Here is a 10,719-nt window from a genome sequence, read left to right as displayed (position 1 = left end):
CCCCCCCCCCCCCCCCCCGCAGAACGGAACAGAGAGGCCAGCTTGCGCGAGAGTTCTTGGCTTTCCATCTCCCACCTGTAAACTGGGCCGTGTCTGTATTCCTTTACCACCATTGTACTCGAAGTCCTCTCTTCGGATTAAAGAAATGTATTTTCCTTTTGACCTGCTCAATCTTATCTGTTACTCTGAAGCTCTCCTCCATTTTCTACCAATGAGTATTTTTAATCCCTTTATACGGGTTTCCCAGCCTAAAAAGAAGATAAGAAAGACAGTAACCTTATCAATATTGTATTCCCTTGTGGACTCGCTTATCTAACTCTCAGCTCCCCTGCAGTCAAGACCAGAAATTGTCATCTTAATTTTCCTCTCTCTGCCTCATTTCCCACTAGCTCATTTCTTCCACTACTGAAACTGTCCTGGCAAATGTCACCAGGAACCTCCTAATTGGCAAAGTCAGGAGGCAGTTTTCAGTTCTCACCTTATTTGACCTCTCTGAAGTATTTGACATTTGATAACGCTTCCTTCCTGAAATTCTCTACACCCTTGATTTCTGTGACTATTTCTCACTTGTTTCTTTTCCTGCTTGTCCAGCTGTCCCTCTGGTCTCCTTTGTGGACTCTTCTTCTTCGGCCCTGTTGATGTTTGCCAGGATTTTGCCTCAGTTTGCTTCTAGTTCTGTTCATCGTCTCTAAGTAATCTCAGTGGCTCACAGCCTCTCAGATCTGTATTTTTAGTTCAGAGGACTCTCCTGAGCGAAACTCACTACTGAATTTTACCACTTAGATAATCCTCAGACACTTCAACATTTTCAAAATTGATACAACCTGTATGTACCCTAGACCTGCTCCGTCTGTATTGTCCAGGTTGATGGCAGCTATTCAGTCAAAAAGCCTAGAATCTGGGAGCCATTCTTGATTTCTTTTTCTCACAACATTATACCTCCTAGGCTTATCATTGTGCCTCTAATACAGCCATTGACTCACCCTCTGTCCTAGTCCTATCACCTGAGCTGTATCAACAGCTTCCTAACTGATTTCCTTGCTGCACTGTTCACTATGGTAGCAACAAGTGGCTGTTTAAATTAACATTAAATACTGTTTTACATTTAGTTCCTCAGATGCCCTAGCCTCATTTTCAGTTCTCATTAGCCATGTGTGGCTAGTGGCCATCATATTGGATAGCACAAATTATAGAACATTACCATCATTGAGGAAAGTTCTCTCGAACAGTGCTGCTCTAGATTTTTCTCTCTGCCTCTGCCACAATACTGCCAGGAATGAGCTTTCCAAAATACAACTCTAGCCATGTGCTACTGTTTAAGCCCCGTATTAATTTCTCATTGCCTGTGTGATAAAGTCCAAATTCCTGTGCTTGCCAGAGAGGTCTGCCCAGCTCTCCAGTGTCATGTCTAGCCACTTCCTCTTGGGCCCTATATTCTAGCCGTATTGAACTGTTCCCCAGATACACCATTTTGTTTTACACTGTATTTTACACATACTGCTCTCACTACATGAAATACGCTTTTCTCCAGTCCATCTAAGCCCAAATACCATCATCTGAAAAGCCTACCCTTGCCTTCCAAATTGAGTTGACTGCTCCTCCCTTTGTGTCCCTTTCTCTTATGATTGCACCTTTCACAGTGAATGGCATATATATGATGCCACATATTTCTCTCCCTTACTAGACTTTGATCTTGAGAACAGGGCCATGTTGTTTTGTTTTGTTTTTATTTTAAATGCCCTCAGGACCTGGCCAATATGAGGTGCTCACAAAGTGAGCAAATGTTGAAGGAAGTTGACGTTTATGTAAGTATGTGACTTAGTTAAGATTGTAATGTATGTGTTTGGAGGGGGGGCTCCATGCGTAGTATTGGGGAAATAATCATAGACAAAGTTATTGTTGTCAGATAAACATTTGAGACACTGGGATGGTGTGAGGAAAGACAGAACAGAGCAGGTCATTTTCACAGAGCATTGCAGTCCAATCTGGCCCGAATAAAATATAAGCCACAAGAAGTAGAGCCGGAGGAGATTGGAAGTTACATTTATTTGAGGCAGTATGATGATTTCCGGTGCTGTTAAGTTTGGACCTAGTGGAGAGCCTCTGAAATTTTTTGAGCAATGGCTTGATTGGAACTATGTCATTAGATAGGAATTCTATCTTCATATCCCCAGTGGCTATCACTATACCTGTTAATAAACACCAAATAAAAATGCCACGTGTTGGAAGGAGGTGAGACTGGTGATAGCTAAAATTCATTAGTTTTTGAAATGTCTCCGGCCCTATTATAAATGCTTTACATGTAGGAACTCTTCTAATGTTTACAACCCTATAAAGTAGATACTATTGTTATCACTCCCATTTTTCAAATGAAGCAACTGAAGCAAGAGATATTAAATAATTTACTCACAGTTACATGTTTAATAAGTGTACAGAGTTGGGATCTGAACCCAGGCAGTCTGTCTCTGGGTGGTAAGTTATTCTGGTTGTTAGGCACAGCAGGTTTTCTTTTTTTTTTTTTTTTTTGCGGTACGCGGGCCTCTCACTGTTGTGGCCTCTCCCCTTGCGGAGCACAGGCTCCGGACGCGCAGGCTCAGCGGCCATGGCTCACGGGCCCAGCCGCTCCGCGGCATGTGGGATCTTCCCAGACCGTGGCATGAACCCGTGTTCCCTGCATCGGCAGGCGGACTCTCAACCACTGCGCCACCAGGGAAGCCCCACAGCAGGTATTTTAAAATCAAAGATTGAAGTTCGAGAAAAAAAAGATTAGTAGAGGTAGATTTGGGAGTCACCTTTGAGGTGTAGTTTGAATCAGTCATGCAGGTAAGTAGGTGAGATTTATAAGGGAGGAAGTATGGAACAATTTAGTTGTGGGTTAAAGATCACGCTCTGGGTTGCATCCTCACACAGCAAGAATAGGAAGAGAAACCAGTGTAAGAGCATCAAACAAGGAAAAGCAGAACAACATAATATGAGGAAGTCAGAACAAGAGAGGGCTGCAATGAGGATTTCATGTTTATTGAATGAATGACTAATCAGGAGTTTTTAAGTTTGTTTGTGCCATGGACTTCTTTGGCAGTTTGGTGGAGCCTTTGGACCTTGTCTGACAATAATATTTGTAAATGCATAAATAAAATACACAGTTATCAAAATATTAAAAGAAATGTGTGATGATCTAGTAATAATGTGTTCCCTTATTAATAGAATACTAATACAATAAATAAATGATTTATTGCAGGTCTAAACTCATAGTTGTAGAGGTATTTTGAGATGTCTATGATATGAAAATATTCATTGATGGTGATTTCTATTGATGACATTACAGGTACTGCTAGTACTACAAAGACTTGTTTTCTACATTCATAAAATTAAGTTTCAGTTAATTAGATGTTCTTAAAAATAAAGGTGACTCTTTTTGTTCCATCCAAGTTCATGGACCCCTGAATTTTATGGCATGTGGACTGCAGGTTAAGAACCCCTGTTCTTTTTTTTTCGCCATGCCATGCGGCTTGCGGGATCTTAGTTCCCTGCCCAGGGATTGAACCCGGGTCCCGGCAGTGACCGCGCGGACCCCTAACCACTGGACCGCCAGGGGATTCCCAAAAACCCCTGTTCTGATTGAATGAAGAGACAAGATCCTGCAGAGGGTGTGAGAGAATGAAGAAAGGGGAAATCTCACTAGGTTGGTGATTGGGGATCATTACTGATATTGGAGAGCAGTTTTGTAGTCTGGGGATAGAATTCAGAGTATGGGGAACCTGAAAAACCCAGGCCAAGTAATTCAGATTGAATCTCATAGAAAGGGGGGAGCTGTTTAAGTTTGAGAGGGGATAGGAAGTTACTTGGCACCAGTGTGCACCGTGGATTGGCTTTGGAGAGACTGGAGGTAGGTCAGGTAGGAATCACAGCACACATTCACCCATGGAATGAAAAGGAATATAGTCATAGCATTAGAATTAATCACACTTAGAGGAGAATGCAAACCTTGCTGTGGACCACGAGGTCCCACGTGGTCTTGCTTCTTCCTGCCTCTGGCCTCATCTGCTGTCTGTGCTCTCATATTCACTAATAATATGCCAGCCACACAGGTCTTCACCTCCCTGAAGGAACTAGCTCCTTGCCTGCCTCAGGGCCTTCCTCTTCTTGCCCCTCTGCCTGGCTAACTCCTACTCACCCTTCAGATCCCATCTCAATATCACTAGGTTCCCCGTTTCACTTAGTGTCTCTTAGGGATCTCAGTTCTTTTCCTTCACAGTACCTTTTACAATTTGGTTTTGTAGGTTCGTATGATTACTTGTTTAATGCCTCTGTTTTCATTAGATTATAAGTTTGATCATGTAGGTGTCTGGTGCCCAGCATGCTACCAGGTACATAGAGGGTAATCAGTAAATATTTGCTAAATAAATAAATGAATGAACCTCGTTGAGCCACAGATTTCTTGTTTATATAATGGCAGTAATAATTTCCAACCTTGTAGTGTAGTTGACAGGATTGCTGTATTCAAATAACACAGCTAAAAGGGAACAATAAATATGGATGTGAAGAGATCACTGAGCTGGGAATGAGGGTAAAGGTGGGAGCTGGATGGCCAGTTTTACTCTCTGAATTAGGCTGTGGCAGGGAGGAGGAAGAAAATGGGAAGATGAGTGGGGTGCACAGGGAAGGCACTGGGAGTGAAGATGTCTGTAGAGTGGCCCACAGACATGCCTGGTAAGATTTACTGTTGTTTTTTTTTTTGGCTGTGTTGGGTCTTCGTTGCTGTGCGCGGGCTTTCTCTAGTTGCAGTGAGCGGGGGCTACTCTTTGTTGCGGTGTGTGAGCTTCTCATTGCGGTGGTTTCTCTTATTGCAGAGCACGGGCTCTAGGCCCTCGGGCTTCAGTAGTTGTGGCACGAGGGTTCAGTAGTTGTGGCTTGTGGGCTCTAGAGCACAGGCTCAGTAGTTGTGGCACATGGGCTTAGTTGTTCTGTGGCAGGCATGTGGAATCTTCCTGGACCGGGGCCCAAACCCGTGTCCCCTACTTTGGCAGGCGGATTCCTAACCACTGCACCACCAGGGAACCCCAGATTTACTGTTGAAATATCCATGTTAGAAGGAATGACCTATCATTCATCTAATGCTTGAAGGCTCTTCTAGGCCCAGCTTCAACACCTTCAGTAACCAACAGCCCATTTATTCATCCAATGAGTAGTCACTTGCTGGTGGGCCTTCTTGGTAGATGCTGAAAATGGAAAAATACCAGGAAGAGATCCTTGAGACCATGCAGTGGAAGTGAGGTGACCGAAGCAGACATACACAGAAGAGCATAATACAATACAAATGATGGTAAGGACAGGCCGGTGCTGTGGAAGCATACTGAAGAAGTCACTCGTCTCCACTCTGGGTTCCAAGGCTCCCTGAGGGAGGTGAGATTTCGTCTCAAATGATGTATAGAGATAGGTTAAGTGGATCCAGATCAGTAAGGATCATGCCAAGGAAAGCAGATTGTAGAGAGCCATTGAAGGCTTTCTTGCAAAAGTATGATGTGATCAAATGTGCCTAATAAAAAGATCCTTGCGGCAGCACTGGAAAATAATAAGATTGGAGAAAGATCAGTTCTAAGAAAATTGCAGTGATCCAGGAAAATGACAAGCAAACCAATGAGGGCCTGAACTAGTGGGAATGGAGGACAGACTAAAGAGATATGGAAGAGGTAGAATTGATAGGACTTGATGAACAGTTGGTTGAGAAGGTTTGAGGAAGATGAAGTTGTCAAGGTTGACTGCCGTATTTGTGACTCATCTGATTGGGTGGACGGTCAACTTACACACTGAGGTCTTGAATACGGGAGCTTAAACATGCTGGGAAGGGAAGGTGGTGAGTTTAGCTTTGTAAATTTTGAGATAGAGCTACATTCAGTGTAGTAATTCCTGAACTTAATTTGCCTAAAAAATTCATTTTTGAACGTTCAACAGAGGTTTATGAGACATCATGTAAAATAGAAAACTCACTAAATTTTAAAATATGAAGGCACAGTTTGAAAACCACAAGACTGCTTTTCATTTAAAACTTACCCTTAGACATTTTTGAGATAGTTGGGGGAAAATGAACACAGATTGGGTTAAAGGAAGTTAAGCAATCATTTTTAATTTTGTTGCTTGTGGTGATAGGATGGTAGTTACGTTAAGGAAAAAGTCATTATAGATACCCGTAGAAATGTTTCCTGGTGAAATATGATAGAATTTGTTTAAATACTCCAGAAAAAAAAAGTGTGGAACAGGAGAATAGATGAAACAAAAATGGAAGGCTTTTAGAATGTTGAAAATTGTTGAAACTTAAACAAGAGTACGTGGAGGCTTAATAGATTCTTTTGTGTATGTTTGAAATTTTCTATAGTAAAAAAAAAAAAAAAAAACTTAGTCATAGATCCAAAGGAAATCAGTAGAATATAAATATTATTATATAATTAATCAACACTGAGGTCATAAGTATATTTTGAATTTGTGGCAAGACTTGTGACAGACCAGAGGTCAAGTAGATGACATATATCACTCGGGCAGTTAATTGGGAGCTGCTTTCTGAGTGTTAATGCACAGACTTAACCTCACGTTTATGCCTCAGATGATCTAATACAGTTGTCTGGGATGCCGTATATTTAAGATAATTATGCTGAGGTGGTTGGTTCGTGCTAATTCTCGCTTCTCTGGGAATAGCTCTAAGACACAGAGGTGATATTGTGCCTGGCCATCACTAATTGATCCCAAGGTCCACACCTGATATAAGCTGAGCCCGTCTGATTGTCCCTCTCAGCAACGTGAAATTTGAAAGATAGAGGCTAGAGGACTTTGAAGGTGCGGCATATTAATGGCAACTCAACCCTTGCTGCTAAGGACCCTGTGGCTCCTCTTCCTGAGCCTAGCTGATTCCACCCATCTTTTGATTTTCTGAGCTAGCTCTGTATCCGTCCAATAAATCGCCCCTTCAAAAGTTAAGTTAGCTAGAGTTGGTTTCTGTTGCTTACAACCAAAAATGACCTTATTAAATATAATAAATTATTACATTAAAAATTACTGTGTAAACATGTTTGGTGTTTTATTACATCTGTGTTGAAATAAATTTAAAAATGAAAAATTGCTACTATCGAATTTACATTTTAAACAATTTCTTGAGGGACCCTATTTTGTGGAGAGTACAGTTTGAGAACTGCTGTACAGCATCCAAGTGGAGATACCTAAAGGCAGTTGGGTGTATGGATGGTGTGGAATCAGCCAGATCTGAGCTGAAGGGGGAAATTTGGAAAACGTCGGCAAATAGATGGTAACGGAAGACAAGTGGGAGTAGATGCCATTGAGAGCAGGGGTATAGTATAAGAAGAAAAGAGGATGAGGACAAAACTCCAGGGATACCAACACTTAAGGGGTAGCTGAAAAAAAGGAGTCCATGAAGGTGACAAGACGCCAGAGAAGTGGGAGGAAAAACTAGGAGAGTGCTGTCAGGGATGCCAAAAAAAATAGACCGTTTTAGGAAGGAGGGCATGGCCAACAGTGTCAGATGTTGCCAAGACTGCAAAGAGTCCATTTGATTTAGCAACACAAAGATGTTGAACCACTTCATTGTTGAGTGTTAAGGATTAAATGGAAAGTATGAAAGTAGAGAGCTGGTTGCCCATGACTTTCTCAGGAAACTTGGCTCTGTCAATAGGAAGAAAATGGGGCAGGACTAGGAAGGGATGGAGAGCTGAGTGTTAGAAAGCTGTGACCTACTGGGTTTAAGGGTGTGATGCCTTTATTTTCAGAGGCATTCATGTCTCATGACCAAAGACACTGAGTTACTGGCATGCAGAACTGGTGCTTTGCCCTTCTCTTGACCACAATTCCCACTTTCCCAAACTGATGAGAGACTGTTTTTGAGATATGTATTAATGGAGGTTGTTGCAGGGTCCTGAGAGGAAGAGGATTACATAGAGGGAAGGGTAGTTATAAATGTTTGAACTGGTTCCCTTTTGTTCTGGGAGAGAAAGGAGTTAACCACAACCTTGCCTTCATCTTGATGATGGGTAGTTATATTTCTCCGCATGCTGGACTTGTCTACACTGTACTCTCGGTGGAGAACTTGGACCCCCTTTGCCTCATTCCTTCCACCCAGAGTGGTTGCAGCGTCTGCTCTAACTGTTCCTAGCCCTCCCACCAGTCCTCTTCCTCCTGTGCCCCCTCCTCCCCCAGACATCCTTCCAAACAGTGTTGTATCTGGGACATGATACATTCATTAACCAATTGCCACCCGCAAAAAGGAATGGGGATCTTTGGAGGGTGCGTTTATTTTGGGTCCCACATCCCATTTCTGACCACACATAGAACAACATTCAGCAAACAGTGGTTTCTGAGCAAAAGTCAGCCCATATATCTTTATATGGCCCAAGAACTCAGAACGGTTTTTACATTTGTAAATGGTTGAAAAAAAAAAAAGAATTCTATTTTGTGACTCATGAAAATTATATGAAATTTGAGTTTCAGTGTTCCTTAGTAAAAAGGTTAAGAACAAAACTCCAAGGAACAAAGATTTGCTATCGGGTCTTTTACAGAAAATATTTGCTCACCACTGGTTTAGAACTCCAGGTGGCTGTGTGTCATCTATCTCCACCAGCAGTTCTGGTGATGTCAATAGACCTCCTTTCTATCAATACTTTCCTAAGGGCTGAATCTTCCCCACCGCAGGAGCTACTGACGGATTAATCCACAAAGGATGAGACATTAGGAAAATGTTCTACTTTTTTTTTCTTGGAATGTAACACAATGATTTCCAAGCCCAGCCCAACACTGGCACTCTGCCCACCCCCACCACACAAACACACACTCACACACACATATGTACCCTCTTCAGAATATGCAGGAGGTCATGGGGGTGTTTTTGGTTGTGGCTGTTATGGCTGCTGTTATTTGTTTCTCAAAAGGGAGTATGGATTTTGAAAGGACCATATTCACATAGATTGATTTCTAAGATTACTTAATTGCCACATTAGATCTTTCTCACTGCCTCTTCCCCCACCCCTTCTGTCTTTCTTTTTCTTCTCTATCAAACTTGCAGCATATACACTGACAGTTTCTTCCTCACCTCCCACTTACTTCTCAGCCCACCACAATCTGGAGTCCACTCCCACTCCAACGCTGAAACTGCTCTCAACACATTTGTCACCCATCTCATAATTACCAAATCTAAGGACACTTTCCCGTCCTCCCTTGACTTCTGAGTAGCATTTGATAATGCTGACCTTGCCCTTTTTCATGGAACACCTCTATTTCTCTACATCTGCTTCTTCTTTATTCTTCTCTTAGCTCTCTGGATGCTCCTAGTGCCACCAGATTCTTACAAATTAGTGTATTTCAGTGACCTGCTTATTATCTAGCATCAGTGCCAAGCCCAGCCTCCTATACTGTGTTCTGGACTGCTTGGCCGTGTATTTTCCAGCCTTCCTGGACGGTTAGCTTCCTGTTAGATTCTCTCAGTAGGAGGTATGGGTGGGAGATCAGATGGCAGGAGAAACCAAGAAGCTTCCTGCTTTAGTTTCTAAGAGAGTGGCAGCTCCTGGTACCAGCAGCAAGAATGGGTGATTCTGGACTCCAGCTTCCTGGGCAGAGGAAATACCTTCTCAGTGATCCAGCTTTGATGGAGATGGTGCCTTTTTGGTAGATCCAGAAGTGACTGTGATGGTGTCTCCTCCAGGACAACAGCAGGTGTAGACAAGAATTCCAGCTCAGGGGCGAGAGCTGCTTCTGATTTCCAGGTTTTCCTCTGTCCTATTTGCACCTCCAGCCTCTCTCTTTTTCCCTCTTGCATGTCTTGCCTTTTAAAAAATACCTTTGTAACCGATCTCTATATTAAATCCCCTCAGTCTGAAATACCTAGAATGATCATACCTTCCCGACTGGATCCTGGATGATACTGAATAACTGGTATGAGTTTGGGGTTTGAACCCAATCCGACATGTGTCCTTGTGTCACTTCCCCCTCCCTCTGCACAGTCTACGTGGGTGATCTTGTCCACTGCCTCTGCTTCAGCATTTGTGCAGATGACTCCCAAATTAAGGTTCTTCAGCCCACACCTGAGATCCATACCCATCTACTTCATGCCTCCTGGTTACCCTGGCACCTCAAATTCAACACAAAACTGAACTCAATTCTCTGCTTCTATGACTTTCTTTTCTATTTCAACTCAGTCCATCATTGATCAGCCACCTAGGCTGGAGACCTTGCTGTTACCTCTCCTTGACCCCTCCACATCTAATTATCAGCCAAGCGCTTTAGATTCGACTTCCTAATTACATCAATATTTGATTCCCTCCATCTCCTCTGTTCAAGACTTAATTCAGACTCTTACCATGTCTCACCTAAAGTATTGCTATGCTGCTACCAGAGGGCAGTGTGTGTGTATGTGTGTGTGCAACTTCTAATTTTGTTGTCATATACATCACAAAGTCTATGTGTGGACTCTTGACCAGCAGTTTGGCCTCAGTTCTTTTCAAGCTCCAGACCATTATTGGAAGCATCAGAACGATTTTTCTAAACTGTTAAAAATGATTGTGTCGGGGCCTCCCTGGTGGCGCAGTGGTTGAGAGTCCGCCTGCCGATGCAGGGGATACGGGTTCGTGCCCCGGTCCGGGAGGATCCCACATGCCGCGGAGCGGCTGGGCCCGTGAGCCATGGGCGCTGAGCTTGCGCATCCGGCAACGGGAAAGGCCACGACAG

Source organism: Lipotes vexillifer, unplaced genomic scaffold, assembly GCF_000442215.2.
Source record: "Lipotes vexillifer unplaced genomic scaffold, Lipotes_vexillifer_v1.1 scaffold921, whole genome shotgun sequence".
Taxonomy (NCBI): domain Eukaryota; kingdom Metazoa; phylum Chordata; class Mammalia; order Artiodactyla; family Lipotidae; genus Lipotes; species Lipotes vexillifer.
Note: the sequence above shows the minus strand (reverse complement) of the source record.